General features: G+C 42.2%; 1 protein-coding gene and 1 long non-coding RNA gene across 12 annotated transcripts in view; one reads left to right on the forward strand and one right to left on the reverse strand.

The window, feature by feature from the left end:
• Window positions 1–19,254, reverse strand: part of MEGF11 (multiple EGF like domains 11) — a 253,415-nt gene extending 234,161 nt beyond the window's left edge. For 9 of the 11 annotated variants that reach the window (XR_012057601.1, XR_012057600.1, XM_072933990.1 and 6 more), the window contains exon 1: window positions 16,830–17,039. The gene's annotated coding sequence lies outside the window, so the exon portion shown is untranslated. The other 2 variants (XM_030281844.4, XM_030281843.4) reach the window with 2 other exon arrangements.
• On the forward strand, window positions 17,223–19,871 carry LOC140684790 (uncharacterized). The gene is made up of 2 exons (XR_012057602.1): window positions 17,223–17,362; window positions 19,249–19,871. It is a non-coding gene; the product is annotated as an uncharacterized lncRNA (long non-coding RNA).
• The last annotated feature ends 494 nt before the right edge of the window (window positions 19,872–20,365 follow it).

The raw sequence follows: 20,365 nt of genomic DNA on the forward strand, positions 1-20,365 counted from the left end.
ATTTTCCTGAAGATTTCTCTCCCATAACAGAGGATTTCAATTTGAAATATTTCCTAATGATGATCAGAAAAGCGTCACTCAAAGTATTCCAAGGTTCCAGGGGATGGTTCAAAGATGATTCACTGTAAGTTATCTCTACAAAGTACGTCCTCATTTCTAAAAGAAACTGTAAATTATGTAAATCAGAAGTGCTCATCTTGTGAGCCAGCTCTACATTTATATCCAAATAACCAGTTGTTTCTCAAAAACATGAGGGTCAGTGAAGCCAGCAGGTACACTCAGACATGGTTTGACTGATGTATTTTAAATGACTGAAAAATGTGCTTTTCCATGTTCTGACACCAGACAGATCCATGTACATCTGCTCCAGGAATGTGGTTTTTAATATTGAAGCTTAGGTTTGAGAGCACCAAGTGGTGCCTTTTCCTCTTGATGTGCTGCTGTATTAAAAGGAATTATGCATGTGAACTTGGCCACAGCAAGAAGAGACTTCATGTCTTGTACTGGGCTGGATTTGATTATCGAGATAAAGTTTGTAATAAAATGAAAGCAGTGTCAGGGGAAAAAAATGTAACTCCAGAGAAGAGGAAGACCTTCAGAAATAACATGTTTCCACCTGAAATCATACACCTAAAGCAACTGGAATGGTCCCTTAAAAGTCCCTTCCTTATTTTTGCCCTAAATGCCCATTTCCCTGAATCACTGAAGAATTCAGTGAGGCAATGAAGTCACCAAAGTAGACCAGGACAAAATCTAAATTTTAAAGAGCCTTGTAAAGCCTAGGAAGGCTCAGAGTGTGTGGGACAGAAAGGAGAAGTACCTGGAAACTCACGTAGTGTAAGAATATGTACAACTTCTTTTGATAAAGAAAGAAGTTACTGATGGGCTTACTGATGGGCTGGGAATTTGTACCAAAAAGAGATTAAAATACAGGCTAAAAACCAGAAACACCTAAAGTGCTTTGTAAGTTCTTTAAGGAAGTGAATTAAGAGGGGTAAGGGCAGAGTTTCATGTGTGTATTTTCTGAGACAAAGCCATAGGACATGCTTTTTACCAGTGGCCAAAACTACGTTCCTTGTTCAGGGAAGGATATTTCTGGCTATTTCTAAGTTAGAAGTTATTCAGTTGAAGAACAAAGATTTTGCATTTAATTTGGAGCTGACTGGAAAATGTTATTGAGTTATTCCCTAACTAGATTGAAAATACAGCAGCAAAATCAAATCATGGGATGAGTTTCATGCTCTCTTACAGAAGTGCTTTAAATTTGCTGAAGTTAATGGTGTCTCTGCTGAATTACATCAGCTTTTTAGCTCTAAAAGAACATACTAGTATAAACTAAAGCATTATCAACTTCTTATCAGCAATCTCCTTGTCTCCTCCTGGCTGCAGAGCCAGAAAGAAAGATTCTTATTTTAGACACAGTCCAGTGAACCAAGCAACCCCTACAATCTAAAGAAGTCAAAGCTCAAAGTAATAAACGGCCTGAAATCCTACTAGATTCCTTGACAGTTCTGAAAGTATGAAACAAAAAAAGTCCCTAGAAACAATTGCTTTTACCTCCAAATGTTCTGAAACCTGTGATCATTCTTCTTAAACATAGATCTGTCATCTAGATAAGATAATTTCCATCCTATTTTCTGGCCTATGGCTCTGGTTGTGCTGAGCTAAGAGATCCCTGGAAATCATCCTGGATCTGCCCATGTACACATGGAATTCCCAAATGCCACTTTTCATGTTACAAATCCTCAACAGTCCCAGTCCAGGTCTCAAATTCTCTCTGATTCACTCAGTGCCAAAAACTACAGACTCAAGGGCTGGGAATCAGAAAATCTCCACATTTAGAATTCTGCTTTCTGGAGTTCCAGCCAGATGATGAGCAAAGTCTTCGCATCTCTGCTTTCCATTATTGGCAAGCACAGGTTTTCCCTGGTATTTATCCTTGTGCTAACTGCCTTCACAGGATTCCATGATAAAACAAGTAGGCTACTGCTGGGATTTGACACATATGGATGTGTGTACCCCAATCCTGGCACTACTCTAGTCTTGCCAGAAATAGAAAGCCCCTGGCAATGCAATTCTTTCAAAAGTAAATTTGGAAGGCATAAAAAGTGGTAATTAATCGCCCGAAATAAATGGCTCTGGACTGAATACAAACCAGTTTGATTACCTAACAAATAAAATCACCTTCTGAGGTGATAACCCAGTTCATAAAGTTGGGCAGAAAAATTGATTACAAAGTCCTTGCTGGGTGCAGCCTCCTTCCCTGAGAGCTGGATGTCACTCAGGCCATGGCTTGAGCTGAGTTATAGAGGCAGAGAGACAAAACCCAGCTCAAGAACAGCCACCTTGGCCTCCCTTGGCTGCCAGCAAACCTTGGAAGCCTCGTGCTTTTCGGGGAGGAGACAGGGGTGCTCCTTCCCTTCACTTGTACCTCACATGGAGTGGGTTACAGGAGAGGGCTGACAAAAAGGGAAAGCCCAGCTCCTGCTGCTAAGGGACTGAGCTGATTGTTGCTGCAGGCACTGGAAGAGCAGATGAACAACGAGCCCCCCTGAGTGGGGACTGGGATCTGTGCAAACAGCGTGAGATCCGAGAGAGTTCTGCTGTCAGCCTCAATAGGTTTGTTGTTACAAAGATATTTAAACATGAAGTGCCAATCCATGGACAGATTGGCTTTCCTCAGCAGCTTCCTTGGGTTTGGCCTTCCCCACCAGCTTCCCTGAGCTCTCTCTCCCAAATCCTGGGGCACTGTGGCCACAGGAATACCACACGCCACTACACCTGTCCAGGAACTGTCCCCAGCCCAGTGTAGGGTGTCCCACAGGTACAGCCACACCTCCTGTGTGCTCCCAGAGCATTCCCAGCCGAACAAGAGCTGCAAGAGAATCTCTGGCTGCTCCTGCCCTCTTTTCCTGCTAATTTCACCCACACGAGCCTGGAAAAACCGCTGAGTCTCGAACTTCCAGAGAACGGAATTTGGCTCAAGCATTGTCTTTTCTGTTGAACATGTTTTGTTTGATCATAACAAATCAGCCCAGTGTGATGTAAACGAGCTGATCTTAATCAGCAGTGTACTAAATATCCATGTGACATCTGCATACATTGTTGGTTCCTGCCTGCTCTGCATGCACAATTTAATTAGCTGAGTAATAAACGTGTCAAATTTATCAATGGTGTAAAACATTTGACTGCAGTGAATTTACGTCCTTGATTTGGATTGTTCACAGACACCTTATTAAAGCTAACATGACGTACCTATTTATTCTAAAAAATTAATAATTATCTTCTTGCTTTTACATTGATTTGTCCAATTTTCCAGGAGGGAAATACAATTAACCACAAATAAGAAAAGATGCCTCAAAGTTGACTGATAGAAGTTGTTTAAAGACACTCAGTTCAATTAGGCTAAAAGCATTCTTTCTTTGTGGCAACAGCACTTTCCAAATAAAACCTGAATTGCAACAGGAGGAAAGTGAAAACTCAACCAAAAGTTGAGAATGGATTTTCCATAATTTCCTCTATTGATTGTGATTGAGCATTATACATAAGCAATATGAATTATTTGTTAAATTCTTAAAAAATAAATGTATTTTATCAGGAGCTCTTTTACTTAACAGAATTTTAAAATGTGAGACTTAGATACTGGAGTGGCTTTATGTGAATATGTTTAAAACTCTGTGCTTGGGTTGCTAAAATGTTCATCCCAGCCACACCAAATGAACAATTCCTTTAAATTGAGTTGGGTTGGAATTAGGCCCAAAAAACTTCTCTACTTTCAAAAATCATAATAGATAATAGAATTGACTTGCACCAGTTTATTACACAGCCACTGGACACAAATGCACTCAATATAATCAAGTTGCTACTTCTCATATTTTAATTATAGGAAAAGCATTGTGAAAGCCAGACTTCCATTAAAAATAGGCAGTTTAATGAGACCTAATAATAAAATTTTTTATCAATAGGAATATTCAGAATTAACTTTCTGTGTACAAATTAGATTTCAAATAGCAGGTTCATTTCTCTGGTGATCTAATTTAGGTTTTGGTATCAAACAATGTCTCAAACACATAAAAAACCTCCTATGGTAAATTTTCATCCCTAATGTTTTCCAGCTGGTCTCTAATAACTATTCCTAATTGTACTTGTTAAAAAGTGGATTTATGAATCTCAATTAGACTGGTTTTACTTATGCAACAGCAATTTTCAGTACCAACCAAGACTATTTCAAGATAGAAAAAAGTTTTATGTGGATGAAAGAATAATTATGAAAATAAAAAAGAAAATGCCTTTTATACAATTTAATTCTCAGTAATTCTATTTCAATAATCCAAAACAGAAAATACAGCGTGTAATAACCATTCTGGGAACTTCGTTCATTCCACGAGTTACAAGGTACTTTTATTACCAGGATATTCACTTTGTTTCTGTACCCTACTGTGAGCACAAAGATTTACATCATTCTCAGTGAATCTATTTTAATTTTCTTTGCAAACTTAATATCCTGATTCAGCAAAGTGTTGAGATGGAAGCTTAGCCTGAGCACACACTGAAGCCCCCAGTCAGGGTAAATGTTCCTGGAATTCGTGCAGGGCAGATTCAGCAAACTCATCTTTCAGATACTCAATCTTCAGCAGATACCCAGGTACCTTTGATTTCATCATTTTGCTGACCAATGTCTTCAGTTGTGGAATAAAATCTCTGGGACACCCCTGCCAAGCCCTGTGCCCTCCCATGACTGGCACTGACTCTAATCCCAGTTCTCACAAACGCCCCATGCAAAATTTTCTGTCATCTTCCTGTGAAATGGATTCCTTCCCTTCCCCTCAGATGTGGGACTTCATGGAATCATAGCAGAGAATCCTGGAATGGTTTGGGTGGGAAGGGAGATTAAAGCCCATCCTGTCCCATGGGCAGGGGCAGCTTCCACTATCCCAGGCTGCTCCAAGCCCAATCCAACCTGGCCTGGGCACTTCCAGGGATCCAGGGGCAGCCACAGCTGCTCTGGGCACCTGTTGGTAAATGTGACTCTGTGCCTGCCATGCCATGTTTATGGCAAAGCCAAACTTCCACAGTTTGATAGGAAAAAAAGAAATAAGTGACATAAACTGTTTTAGACAAAAGTACCCCATCTATGGGCAGAAACTACTGCTACAAACACATTTTTTATTACAGTCTCCTCCAACTTTCCCAGATGGCCAGGTAGTGGCTATTCCTTGGGAGTCACCATATGCTCTAAAATTATTGACTCACATCTCTAACATTCAGATCTCTGAAAAATGCCCAGGAAATCAGAGCTGGGGATCAAGACTCTCCTGCATCAGAGGGAAAAGCAGGTTCTTCCATGGCAAATTCTGAAGTCCAAAGTCATCCCCAGTGGAATCACCACGACCACCCTCCTGGAGCACCACTGTCAGCCAAGACAAGGACCTGGACTGGTTGATTCCTGCACATTTCCTTCCTTGTAAGGCTGAATATAGATACAAGGATGTTATTTTTATGATTTTACAACACTGTTGTTGCAGCCAAACTCTTTGGCTTGAACACTTGACTTTAGATGTGTGTTAAGCAATGCACAATAAATTCTCATCCAAAAGAAAGAGAAATACAGGAGCACATGCAAGGCAAGCTCTGGGCACAGAATAGTTAACACAGGCCTCCTGTCCACTCCACATTTTCCTTAAAAGCTGCTGTGAAAAAAATCCAATTTCTCCCCAGAAGTATCATGATTGAAAGCAGCAACTTGAAAACAGCAATATTTTTATGGGCTCCTGTGAAGAGGATTCTCCAGTGCTCAGTAGGGTGAATCCAACCTTCTCAAAAACACTGATCCCATTATTCAGTTTTGGTAATTAAAATGTTTTCTAAATGATTGTTCCCCAGCAGGAGGAAATTGATTAATTTTAATGCATTATTGTATTTTAGCGTGGAACAATGTTATCTTTTTATTCCTCCCTCCTTGTTCCCACCATTTGCAGATGAATTATTTAGATGTGAAGATTTGTCTGCTGTGTTTGACGTGAAGCTTTAGGGAGCAAGTGGAGAAACCCAAGGAGTGCCTCATCATTTGCAAATTCAATTTCTTTTTATTTGGATATTGATTAGCACAGCACATATCACGAGGAAGTGGCTTGACTAAGGGAACATAAATATGACTTTAACAGCATTTACATATTTAAAAATGCATTTAGGAGTTCCATTATATGCTGCTTTTTAAAACAAGTTGTTTCACTTTGAGGGGATAGTTTGGGTTTTGTTTTGGTTTCCAAATTAGGCAACAGAATCTTATTTAATTTAAATATATTTTAATGACACTGAGTAGCATTTATCAGCATAGTGCCTCTTTATTTAGGTCCAAATTCTGAGTCCTTTGAAATACTCTCATTAACATCATCTGGTTTTCAGTGAGGCTGCTAATGACTTACAAGTGTTAGAAAAGCTAACAGACACCTGGACAGCTGACATCAAACAGTGGTTCAAAACCAGATCCTGTCCCAGCTGAAGAAAAGAGATGTGTGTATCTCACAGTTCTATCACAGCAAGCAATATTTTAAATAATTAGAATGATTTTGTGTTTGTGTTCATCTTCTGTGGCATTTCGAGTGGAATCATTTCTACCACAGATGACCTAACATTAGATAGTTTCTTTGAAGGTTTCTCCTGCTCACAATATTTTTTAATGAAAGTTTCTGGTTAATTAGAAATTAAAAAGGAAATACAATATATTTTATCAGAGAAGAAAAGTTTGTTTACATATCAAGTTGTATTTTCAAGCAGACTTCAGATTGTTTTCTCAGATAGATGAGAAAACAATCAGATCTTGTGGAATGAAACAATGATCATCCAATTGCACAAAATACAGCAACAAACTGGAACACAACTACTTGGCTTTGGACTTAGCAGAAACTGGCAGCAATCACCTCCATAAAATTAAGAGAAATGAGCAGAGCAGACTGATCTACAGCTAATGCAGGACTAATTTGCCTAGGGATGCCTACAGTGCACCCAAGAACTTTGCACAGGATCTTGGAGCACTCTACAAATATGCTAAGATTTAAAAAAAATATCAGGAGCATTAGTATGCCCAAAAAATAGAAGGCTGTGGTATTAGAGGCAGGATTTGACAAAGCCAAGGACAGACTCCTCCTTTCCTGATCCTATAATGCATCATTTTTTCTGGCAGTAGGTTTATCAAATAAACAACATTCATCATAACATTTATTACTTAATATCAAATTTACTAAAGTGCTCAAGGGTCTCAAGCAGAATGAAGACCTCTATATTTTATGTAAAGACACCCAAAGAAACTGTGTGTCCTTAAATACTCACTGTCCTACATATCTCTGAAAAGTCTCATCTTCAAAGAACACAAGACTCCAGTGCAGTTGAATATCTCAGCTGCCAGCACTTCCCACCACCATGGACTTGGTTTGAGACTCAGTTTGAGAGAGACTTTAAACAACCAAAAGCGTTGTCCTTCACACAGCAAGTTGATAAAGTGTGTTAAACACACCAGTGAACAACCAGGATATATTTTTGTCTTACAATGTATAGACTGAAATCTCATGTGCAATTGAAAATATTACAGTAGGAAGGGGGATGGCACGAAGACCACCTTATCCTATTTCCAAACTCCTTAGTTTCTCATCCCTTGGAATAATTATCTTTAGCTAGACAAGAAGAATTTTTTGTTCCTTATTAATTCCTACATAGTGAATGACAAGCTACTATGCTAATATAAGAAAATACTTATATCAAAGTATTTTTTTCTTGTATGACAGGCAACGTGCAACATAAGACTTCTGTGAATTCCTAGACAGATGTCCAAGATTTTAGCTGGGAAGAGTCCAGCTGGCAGCTGGGGCTCAGTGTGAAATGCAAACACTGCAGCACTTCTCTCTCCTGGGTGGGTCAGATGGCCTGAACAGGGACCACATCTGCTCAGACAGCTTTCTGCTGTGGCTGGAGCCTTTACCTGAAGTGACACAACTTCTAAAGGCTGCATTCCTCACACTGCTCCCCAGGATGTTCAGGAGAGCAGATGTACTCACCCTCACACACGAGGAGTCAAGCTCATCCTTCCCTCCTATTTTTATACACATTGACTGGATTTCTTCTCTAGAACTCTAATGCAGGACTGAAGATTTCATAGCACTTCTTATTTTTGCCATCCAGTGGAACAAATAAATGGTATGCAAGCACCATGAAATATGGGAAGAAGATGTTTTTAAATTTAGAAAAGTAACTTTTCTGTAAAGAGTCATAGCTCTCAGGAACATGGGGGGATTCTTGGGGTGCCCTGTGCAGGTCCAGGAGTCAGCCTTCAGTTATCCTTGTGGGTCCCTTCTAATTCAGGATATTCTGTGATTCCATGGTTCCCAAATGGATTCACTGAAGCAAACCCAGCACTAATCCAGGCATTGTGCTGCCTGTTGGCAATGGCAAAACCAAGCAATAGCCAAGCTGAGCCCATGTTCCATCAGCAGGAGGAAAAGCAGCACAGACACACCAGTCGTTCCCTCTCTGGGTGCTGCTTTGAGCACAGCTCAGCAGCACAGAACAATCAGAGCCCAACATTTCCATATCCCTTTGGCTAAATCCACCAGGCTATGTCACCAGCATTTACATCCCAGCAGCACTTCTGCAAGCTGAGGATATTCCCCTTCAGCAGCTTGCTGATGGCTGGGCTGTGTGTGAACGCCAGAGCCTATTCCATTTAGAGTACCTGGGCAAACGTGTTTCTCTTACAAAAGTCAACAGAACTACGAGTTTATATTCAGTTTCCAGAGCACATTATTTTAAGTAGATCTTCCTATCTTTCAATGCCTGCATGCAAAAGAAAACCCCAACCTTGGCTCTGTACTACAAGGGGAACACAGACCCTAAAATTCTCCTCTGATTGAGCTGTCCCTCAAGTGGGAAACTTAATCTTTAAGAAAGCCTAAAAGAAGGCTGGGGAGGATAAGGCAAAAGACTTGCAGGGCAACAGAAGAGTAGGGAAAAACCCGTTTGAAAAAAATTGTGAGGATGCTTGGATTATCTAGAAACCATCAGTGTTAGATGCTGGACACTACTCAGTGCAGCAGCATTCTGCTAATTATTTATCTCTTTCTGTCAGGCAAAAGGCTTTTGCACACCATACAGAGATCTGATTCCTCACATCACATTCTCAAGTCAGTGATTCGAGTGAGCCTTTAATCTGTTACTGAAATTTATTTAGTTGTCTCTTTGTCCCTTCTTGTTTATTTTCTTAATTGTGTTTCTTTTTCTCACTTTTTTCTATATATAAGTGACTTTCTGTGTCCTTCCTACCCACACACCTCTGCCTGCCTATTTCCCATTGCCTTTCTGTTTAACATCGTTTGCCCCTTATTCAGAGTTCCCACTTTTTTTGCATCTTACAGATTAAAGCAAGAAGAACAAGCTCAGTTTCCAGGCTGGGCTCAGATCATCCACAAACAATCCCACGGAACATATTTTGAGAAATAAATTTCACTTACATCTTCATGAGCCAGAGTGGTACAATATAAATCAAAATACAGTAAGAAAAATAAAACTTTTCAGATTCCTGTGGATTGGAATGGATGTAGCATCTGCCTCAACTGTTAAGAACACCTCCTGCATTCACTCATTTGCTACCTTCTGACCACAAGCAGCAGATGGTATTTTGTCATTGCACATATCTCAGTTCCCATAAATCATGATTTCTGCCCTAGAGAATTCATAACCCAGTGTTGGGTAACAAGTGGATGGGTCCTCTCCTGCAACCAACACACACTGCAAATGAGTTTCCTTCCACGTGCAGCTCACAAATCTTTCTGTATATTTGACCACCAGTATTTATCATAAATGAATATTTTGTAAATATAATTCACCACTCTTGTTGTTTTGGTGACATTCCCAGTAGCCCTCACTGCACAGACTCCATCTAATTAATCCTCAATTGCTATTAACACATCCTATAGGCTACTATATGTCCAACATATAACACATAATTTAATACACTATAATGTCACTAAAGAATCTAACCCAAAAGGACTCCCTGACATAATTTACACTCACCACCATCAAAGAAAACTGATTTGTTAGAGTATTTAATTTCCAAGTATTTTTCAGTGTTCTGGCAAAGTTATTACCAGTAGTTCTGGTCAGTGACTGCAGTTACTGTACTTTGCTCCTCAAAACAAGTTCAACATAACTCAGTGCAATGACATTTCCAGCTGAAAGATTGCCTCCATTAGTTAGGGTTACATCCAAAAATCATCAGGGAAAGCTTACAGAAAAACAGCAAAACCATTGCTACATGCTCAGCTCTGTCATTCTGGAACACTACAGCTATCAAAACTCATCATGTCTAAACTGAAGCTCAGAGTTACAAATGATAATTTTCAAATTTGTTCATTCATTCATTTACCATAAAGTTTTTAGTCTTTCTTCACAAGTAAAATGAAAACCAGGCATTGTTATGAAAGGATGGGATCCATCTCTCCAAACTGAAGTACAAAAGTTGGATGCCTGGTATGGTCTGGTCAGGACCAGCAGACTGCCAAGGACTACCTAGACCTCCATAGAGGAAGAGGGCAGGTGTCTTTTCCAGAAGGCAACTCATCCTAAAGGTGACATCCCCTGCCAAAACAAGCTTCCAAAAACCCAATCCTTTACAAATAAATACAGGCCTAAAACTCCTCTCTCCTTGGAGTTTCAGGGCATGACTGGTCACAAGGTGTTTGGAGAAAACGTTGCATAAGAACACCAAGAATTACATTTTCTGATGCCTGAATTGTGTCTATAAAATAACTGACTGGTCCTGTTTGGTTGATAAAATGCCTGTGTGGAATATGCATGGAAAAAGAAAGTAGAAGTGGAGAAGGGGTGAAGAACATTGCTATATCAGATATTTTTCCTCAGTTTGAGGAATGGTAGGTGTTATGACTTCAATGGTTTTGATTTGCCATATCCATTTTAAAGCACAGAAGTTAATACAAGTTCAAATTATTCAGCCAGCACATCTTTAAAATTATATTTACAGCTTGTGCATTTGAATAAAGGCAAACAAAAGTAAAATTTATGCTACAATAAAGTATTATTGTCTTAATTCTTTAGCAGAATTAAGCTAGCTGTGGCAAGTAGATAAAAGCCCTTTGAAAAGTAAAACATGGCTACAGTTTGTCTTGTCAAGGCTCCTGCTTTAAGAATATTTATGGTTTTCCTGTTCCCTGAGAACCATAAATGACATAGCAGGTCAACAAGACAATTTCCACCTCAGTCTGGATATTTCCATCCAGAACTAGAGGATAATTCAGTCTCCATCCTCAGGTAACCCCAGCCTCTCTCTTTCCACTGCTAACAAAGGGCTTAATTCTGGAATTCCTCCTGAGAAACAAATTCCAAAGCTTGTGCTAACCCCACGACTTGGCCAGGGCTGTGGAATGAAAATGAAAGCAGCATTTTCTGGTTCATTCAGAGAGCAGGAATCAGCCCCAGCACACAGGGGGCAGGGGCACTTTTCTGGAGTGACTGCCTGTCAGCAGGTCCTAGACTGTGATGCACAACTCACATGACACACTGTCAGAGAAGTCACCTCCCAGTGTCCTGTGCTGTGCCAACAGCGTGCTGGCTGCTAAATGACTTTACATTCTTCTTTATTTTTCTGCAGAGCTTATTTTAGAAAGGTTGTATATCAATCTGGAAAGTGCTGTGAACATGATGTTATCATAATGGTACCATATGCCAGTTGACTACTTACAAATCATCCATGCTTCCCTCACTTGGTAGGTTTTAAAAGCATGATAAAGAACTTGATTCTCCTCATGCTTATACTAGATTTATATCAGTGCACCTCCATGTTTTATACTGGTAAAAAAAATATTTGTATCAAAATCTCTACAAAACTTTAAAGGCTCTTAAAACAGCAATGTCCAAACAATAGTTTTTACTATTCATGTAATTGTCTCAAAACCAGATGTGAGTGTTAAAGACTTAAACATATAAAAAAGTAGGATATAGTCCTAAAAACACCTTATCCATCCCTACAATCTACAGAAATAGGTTATATCCTTTAGCTTTAAAGCTCTTTAAAAAGCTTCAAAGTTGTTAATTTACCTTCCTGGTTTGGCCCCTTTAGGAGGCCACTGTGAATTCCAATACTCCACCTGATCATTTCTCTATAGCTTTTTCCTACTATCTGTGTTCCAGAGAAATCAGATTTTCATGTGTCCACAACACTCTATAAACCTTGCAAAAAATTGTGTTCTGAAAGACTTGTGATAAAGCGGGAAGTTAGCAAAAATCTAGATCTTAACAAGGAATCCAAGATAAAAGACTAAGTAAAACTTCTGCATATCTGAGCTTAGGAAAACCTGGAACTATTTCCACTCATATCTACCAGTTAAATATCAAAAGAATAAAAACCAAAAATAAAACAAACCAAGAAAAAAAAACCCGACACAAACTTGTTTACAAATTCCTCACTTGGGCAACCTGTCAGCTGTCATATTCTGGCAAGATTTATGGTGCCTTTTTGATCCTTTAAAATATTTTTCAGAATGACTATTAGTCTTTATAAAATGTTTTTGGTGAAAAAAAACCTAGAAAATGAACTATGTGAAGTTAGTGCACAGAACTATTTTCACTCAGCTACTCTCTTTTACTCCTCCTCCAGGCAGAGCACATGTTTAGCAATGAATCTCATTGCAGCCTCGTGCCTATTCATTCATTCATTAGCCTTTGTTCTCAGGCTGGTACCAGAAGAAATTCTCAGTGCTAGTTCTTACTGCAAAGGGAAAAGTGAGCCCTAAAGTTCTGCTCTCGTTTGCAATCTGGTGTGAGCTGGGTGAGCTCTTCATTCCTGCTGCATTTCTGTGAGCGGGCTAAGTGGTGACCTTCATCTTGTACCTCTCTGTCTCGCTCAGAAAGAAGCTTTCATGCAAATTTCAATAGCTTCCCTTTAGAGCAGCAGCCAGACTAAAGAACCTGCCTGGAGGGCTGAGTTCTACTGGTCAGATACAAGTGTTTGTAAACACACTCATCCTGGAGAATTCTTGTGTTTGGTCATCTTGACTGAATGCCTCACATTCTCTGGGCTGCAGCCCACTCTCGCAGCTACGGAGTCTGATCTTCACAAGAGTGTGGGATACTGTCTCTTCATGAATTTGGTACTTTATCTGTAATTCATAAGGTAATTGTCACATTCTACAAACTCTTGAACAAAATTCCTCCTCTCTACCTTGCACACATCGATTGTACATTACTCACAGGACTCACAGAGAAGTGTCATACGGCTGAATTCTCCTGGTAATCTCTAAATGATTCTGTCTGGGATTTGTCTCCTCTGAGACTGGCTCTTTTAATTTTCTACAAGCTTTTTCATGTCTCGTTCTTTAACATACAGAACTTCTCCACTGAGGTTTCAATCAGTTTTGTGCAAAGGAACATACAGGTGGATCTGGCAGCATGGTCATTCTGCAGGGCATAGAACAATGAGGGGGAAATTTTTCTCTCTTTTCCTTAATATGTGAACAAGCCTTTCTGGGGTAACTAATTTATTCACAATGGTAATTGTAACTATTTCTTTGATGCAGGGTTTTACATATTAGCCATTTTTTGTAATATGTGAGATAATCAGGGCAGGATGCTGTGGCTTTACAGGGATCCCAAATGCTATTTGAGCATATGAAGAAAACCAAGATATCTGCATTGGGCGCCAGATCCAGTGTGTGTCTCCCAGGACAACGGAATTGCGGTGGAGCAGAACTGGACACCAGGCAGGATACCCTGAGGAATGTAAGGGGATTATGAAACCTGAATCCTACAGGCATCTACAGCATGGTCTTAGGTCCATCACCACCCCTGAAGAAACTCCCAGGGATTTTGACTTTGAATTGGCATCAGACTCTGCCTCTTGCAGCCTCACAGATTCCTTTGCATGGATAGGCAAGGCAGAGAGGGGCAGTGGAAGTGCCTCCCATGTCTCCCAGCACTCCTCTGCAGGGTGCAACCGGAACAGACATATTTAGATAAGATGACAATATGGCAATAAATGTGTAAATAGGTAATTCAGACCCAAAGAGGGCCAACAGATGATGGTTTGGAGGAGCTCACCACACTCTGTGAACATCTATTACATAAAGGCAGTGGCAAGCATAGATGCTGCAATAAGAAAAAGGTACAAACCAGTGCAGGCACTACACTCCACACTCCCCAGTGCCTGCAGCCCCCGTGTTTCTAGAAGAAGACTTATGGCTTTTATATAAAGTAACTGTGAACCCTTTAAAATCTCCATTTAAATTCCCGACCCAAAGATTTGCACAGCAGTACTGCAAAAAGTAGTAATTACACAGAAGCTTTTTAATATGTAATGGTATGCAGCACTTCCCTTTCTAAGCTGAACAACCGAAGTAGTATCATAAATATTATATTTAAATAGTAACCCAAACCACGTGGTTTTGAAAACAATAACCAAGCACATGCTTTGCAGGAACACAGAATTAGCAATGATTTCACATACAAGGATAAAAGGTTTGCAAGAATTGTGATCACACTAGAGAAAAATAGTTTATGCTATTTCAGACTGTACTCAAAGGTATTTTCACAGCTCCAATATAATTAACTGTTTTTAGTGATTTATAGTTTTGCCGTATGCATTTGCTTAAATATTAATTCTGCTGCCTGGAGTTTAAAGCACGATGGATTGTTCAAAGTGAAAATAGCTGAGTGCCTCATTCACAGTAAATATGGGACTTCTTAAAAGGGACTGTTGGCTTCTGTTTGATTCTTTGAACAATTAATTTATGTTTAATTTTTAAAAAAACAAGAGATCAAATTAGGCCTTTTTCATAAGTAAAAAGCTGGACCAATGTAACGCAGCCTAATAGTGTGTGTTTACCATCAGCCAATTTGGGTTTTTAAACTAAAATTACTGATTTTTATAAAGTAGGTGACTGGGAATGACTGGAAATAAAGACCAACACTAAGACCCTGTTTTGAAAAACAGATCACGGCCACGTGGCCATTTTCAATGTTTCATATGTTGAAACACTTTCACCATAAAACTTTTGCAATTCTGTAACAAATCAGGGTTCAAGAAGAAGCAGCAATAAAACTGAACTCAAGAGTCTGAACACTAAAGAAGCCTCCAGAGGTTGTTAATGACAAATAAACCTTGAAACTGATTTTGCAAACATATTTCACACATGCTTATTAGCATTTATTAACCTCATGAAAGACAATTTCAGGTGTCCCATTCCAACTTTAAGAGACTCCAGAGCAGGGTCCATGAACATCAACTTGTTCATAAGCAAGAACAGATCCATGCTCTGTAAAAGACTGGCTAAAATCCAGCTCTGTGGTGAGGTTTGTACAGTTGGTTTGGTCACCTTTGTTTAGCAGCACTATGACCAAGGCAATACACCTGAAAGAATCCATTCAGCAGGCACTAACTACTCTGAGAAGGAAAACTTGTGGGGTTTTATAACAAAGTAGAGATGGCAGGAAGGTCCAAACACCAAGAGAGACAACAAAGCTCTAGGAGACATCTAAGCATGGGAAGGATTCTGACTCAGATATCCCAGCATAAATCTTCTCAGATTTCCTTAGCCCAATGATGTGAAATTGAGACCTAATGTCCAATCACCTAACCCTGAGATTTCTATTACCAAAATACAGGGCTGAGCATGACAGGGGGTGGGATCTGCCCCATCTGACAGGTCGTGGAAGGCAGACAGGCTGCTCCATTCTGGCTAACTTATGTGTTACATACTTCTGTTCTAAGTCAGGGGGCAATAAAGGCATGAGTTGTAGCCTTCCTTTGAGTTAAGTCCGGACTTTCTTTCTGCTGGGGGTTGGTTAGGACGGGCTAAGCCCAGCGTGCAGTGATCATCGGGCTGGAGATTCAGATAATGAGGAGCGATGGCTGCCTTGGTTTCCCAACTACTGATGCCCTGCCCACCCCTCGGGATCAATCAGGTGCCCCGTGCTTGCGCCGAGTAACCGGCACAGATAAACACAGATAAACACAGATAAACACAGCCACCAGAACTGTGCGCTGTCCCTGCGGACCGCCGCTGAGCGCTGCGTTTGGGAGCTGATGTCCTGACACTCCCAAACTTGTCTCTTTGTTAGGAACCACCTGGCAGCGTGGCCAGAGTCCTGCCTAGGCGAAGGAAGGCAATGTTTGGCAGCAGCGAGTAGCAGCAGTGACAGTGAGATTCCACCCCCTTCCCAGGCTCTAAAAACGCAGGTGTCGCTTACACACTGCATCCTACAACTTCTCCCTGCCCCAAGCACCTTCTCCCACCAGAAGCCCCGGCAGGGAAGCCACTACAATCCCAGCAGCGAGGCGCCAGTCCGGGTCCACTCGCCCGCGCAGCGCGGCAGCCCGAGGACGGGGACACGCGGGGACACGAGGGGACCAAATCCGTCTCCCGCAACCAAAAGAAAGTTCATGCCGATACAACACCCCAGTAAACCACGCGGGGGGCAGGAAGCGGCTTCTGAGAGAAGCGTTGATAGGGGAGAGTCCTAATAAAGCCGTAAGATCTCACCCACGCACACATCTCCTAGCTCAGCACTTCCAAAAGCACCAACGAGAATGCAAAGATTGAGGCAAGGGACTGGAGAGAGACTGCCTCCCCCCGGCTCTTCTGGCTGCCTGGGCAGTTCCAGGAGGAGCAGGGCAGGGGCTCCGTCTCTCGCAGCCGGGGGTGCAGAGGATGCTCCTTGCCCCGCAGCAGCGCCAGGAACAAACGGGGCGCGGGGGCCGCAGCTGCGGGCACGGGGCTCCGGTGCCGCGTCCCCGGCAGCGCCCGGCGCTTGTCCCGACTCGCACCTACCTCGGCGGGACCCGGGTCCGGCTCCGCGGGGCTGCGGCGAGAGGCGGCGGCGGGAGGCGGCGAGCGGAGCCCGAGCAGCCTCGGCCGAGCCGGGGCCGCTCGCACGGGGGCACCGCGCCGGTGCCGCTGCCCAGGACGGGCGGGCGATGCTGCTGCGGGGGACTCCGGGCGCCTCTTTGGCTCTGTTAGGAAAGTTACCGCGGCCACACGACCCACCTTAAACCCGCCTCCCCGCAGGACCCGGGGGAGGGGGAAGGAAGAGGAGGGCGGGAGGAGACGGGGGTGGGGGCTCGGAGCCGCTCTTTTCCCGGCGCAGAACCAAGTCACAGCAGCATCTCTCGGGCAGTCGCTCCGGGATGCAGGGCTGGGCGCACCAGTGCATCCCCGGCTCTCGCAGGCGCTGGGCTGAGGCTGCGCTCCGCTCCCCTCCCCCTGGATTGTCGCTTTGACGTGCGGTACCAGCTTCAGAGCGCAGAAACTTTCCCGTTTCCTGCGGCGCTGACGCTCATTTTTGGCTTATTCGTTTGGTAATGGTTGGTTTGGCATCTCGTTATTTATTTAACCGTTTGTTGTGTCGGGGAAAGGGGATCTAGTCCTGACGCCTTAGGCATTGTGTATGTGTTTTGGGGCTTTTTTTTCTGCCCGATTCAATTAAAATACATTCAGTAGCCTAAAAGGACAAAGAATCAGACTGCCACCCCGGCATCCCAAGGTTGCCGCCCGAACATGTGGGAATGAGGAAGCAAACTATAGGCGAGGCACAAACACCTGGTGGCTCAGCAGAGGCAGGAGATGGGGGAAAGCACGGCTCCCTGCCTGCTGCGGCTGAAACACCGCGATCTCCCGAGCAGAGACCTCTCAGACTCCGCGGATGTGCTCAGAGGGAGATCACGCAAACTTCTGGACCCATTTCAAGGTGCCGGGTTTGCAAGTAGAAGGCAGCACGCAGCTGGAGGAGCGGGCACACACGGGCGGGCACACGCAGCTCGCAGTGCCTAAAGCAGCCCTGCACGGGGAGACGCTGGCTCGAGCTGATGCCACGCGAGGTTTAGGGGATGCTAATGGGGAAAAGCGCCGTGGAAAATTTACCTCTTCTCTAGCATCCTCTACCGTCCAGAGCATCTGCCCTTGCACTGTCACATCGACTGCATCGCTGCTGCTCTCGGGTGGCTCAGTGCCACTGCATGGTCAGAGAGGCATCAGCCACGGAGTGAATCGCACCCCACGGTTGTCATTTTCTTCCTGAAAGATGTACCAGAAGTTACAAATGCATAATGATTAAAATCATTAGACCAAAAGGCTTATGACAGATGATTTGAACAGCTGCACTAACTTAGCTCTTAGCCAGCAATCTTACACTTGCACAGGCTTTTCAAGATGAAATGTTCTACTTGTGTTAGGTACTATTAGTGATTATATTCTAATTAGAATAATAATGTTGGCTGTGATCCTGCTTTTTGAACATCTTAGTATGTAAGAAACACAAGACCAAGTCTCTTTTTGATAGCAGACCAAATGGATTAATAAAACTTTTTTTGTCACCGTGGCCACATGATGAATCCCCATATTGTACAGTATTTTATGTCCATATGAAGCTGCCAAAATCCTTTGTCCTGCACTGTGTGTTTCTTGGTCACGTGCCAGTGCATGACTGCAGGTGATGGCAGAGTTTCAAAAAGGGGCCAGGATTGGTACATTGGCTCTGTAAGGGACTCCCTGCAACCTCCCAGCCTCCCAAAAAACTCCTTCACTCCAGCACTGCCCTCGTGCCCCGAGGGTCCCAGCCCTGTCTTGCCTGGCTGGGCTGGTCTGCAGCACTCCTGAGACCTTGCACCAGCCCCCTGAGCCAGCAGCATGGGGCACTGGAGAATCCCTGGGTGCTGGAGTGGCTGCTGGAGAGATTCCTCCTTCCCTACCTCTTTTCCAGACCCAGTTCTGCTCCCTCCCTGGCTCCACAAGCTATTTTTCTTCATTACCCATGACTAAGGCAACCTAAGCAGGATCTGCAGTGGTACTGGTACCTGAGGTGAATTCCTCACTATCTTTCTCTACCTGTTTGAAATTATTTTTTACCAAAATCTTAATGATGAATATCAATAATAAATTAGCAACCATGTTCATTTATTAAATTATTTTCAATATTTAATACAATTCAATAGATCAAATTTGAATTTGATTTATTGAATAAATAAAGATAATTAGGTTTTGTTGTTTGTCTAAGAATATTAAAAACCACCAGTTGCTCTATATTGATGCCATTGTTTAGAAGTCAGTTTTGTCACCAGTTTCCATTTGGGAAACTATTTAGCATCCCTGATTTTCCTTTTTAAATGGTAAGAAATGCATAGAGACTAAACCAGACTGCTTAAAATGAATTAGGCAAGCCTGCTGCGACAGTTTTTTTTTCTCTGTCTTTCAGTGTTCTCTGTAAAACTTTCCAAAGAAGTGGCCTGTCAAACTATGAGTTCTCTGGACACCAATGAAACCCAAGATGTTACATTCTGCTGTATGACTTTTGACAGATATTTGAGGCAGAACATTCAGCCCCACTCTTCTTGCTCATGTAAAATCCCATCCAGTTTAGTAATTTCCCATGGAAAGTTCTGGCATTCTCTGCACTGTGGTTGTCTGCTTGCAGGGGCGTAGATGTCAGTAAATGCCAATGAATGTGGCTATGGATGTTTCTCCATTTGAGAGTGACTACTGGAATACTCATTTCTTCTTGGTGTCTATTTAAATGCAACCCCCTTCTAAAGACATTCAGGACTAGATTGCAGCACACTTGTTCTAGTTCAGTGCTTCTGTTTTTAAAATGTGTAGTTTACAAAAAAGACATATAAAAAGACAGTTTGGTTTCTTTCTTATTATTATTGACTCAATGAGTCTAGACTAGAGTTATAACTCTGTAAACTCCAGATGAATCTTCAAGCTTGGCCAGATTCTTTCATAAATCAGATTGAGTTGTTGAGATTCTGAAGGACAAAATAACTCTCAGTTATGAGTGCACAGCTTCAGTTTGGTGAAATGATATCTGGTTATCCCCAAGAAACCTGAGCATCAACATGAAAATGAGAAAAGAATTTGGAAAAAAGAAGAGGGGGGGAAAAAAAAAATGGCAGGAGTGTATTACAAGAGTGACTCTGCACAGAAAACTGCTTAATAATTCTGCTGATAAAGTGTGAGCCAGAGAAGAATTCATTTCCCTCTCCCAGAGCTCAGCTGGGGTGACAGGAGTTTAAAGAAGAGCAGCTCTTTCATAAGGGTGAGCAGGTATGTCCTTCACACAGACAACAGGAGTTTGAAAACACTGAAGTCACTGCGAGCTCTGCCGTTGACTTTTGGGGAGGCAGAATTTTACCCTTTGAAAAGATCTGCTGAGTAAAATCAGCCACTTGTACATGTTTTTTCTTCAAAGTCCATTCACCTTTCAAGAGCATTTTGCAGCATTCATTTGCTTGCATGTCCAATTCAAAACTAGTTCCTCTCTACTTTTTCATTTTCCATGTGTTCTTTGTTCTTAAAGGGGAAATTTGGCC

Source organism: Taeniopygia guttata, chromosome 10, assembly GCF_048771995.1.
Source record: "Taeniopygia guttata chromosome 10, bTaeGut7.mat, whole genome shotgun sequence".
Classification (NCBI taxonomy): Eukaryota; Metazoa; Chordata; class Aves; order Passeriformes; family Estrildidae; genus Taeniopygia; species Taeniopygia guttata.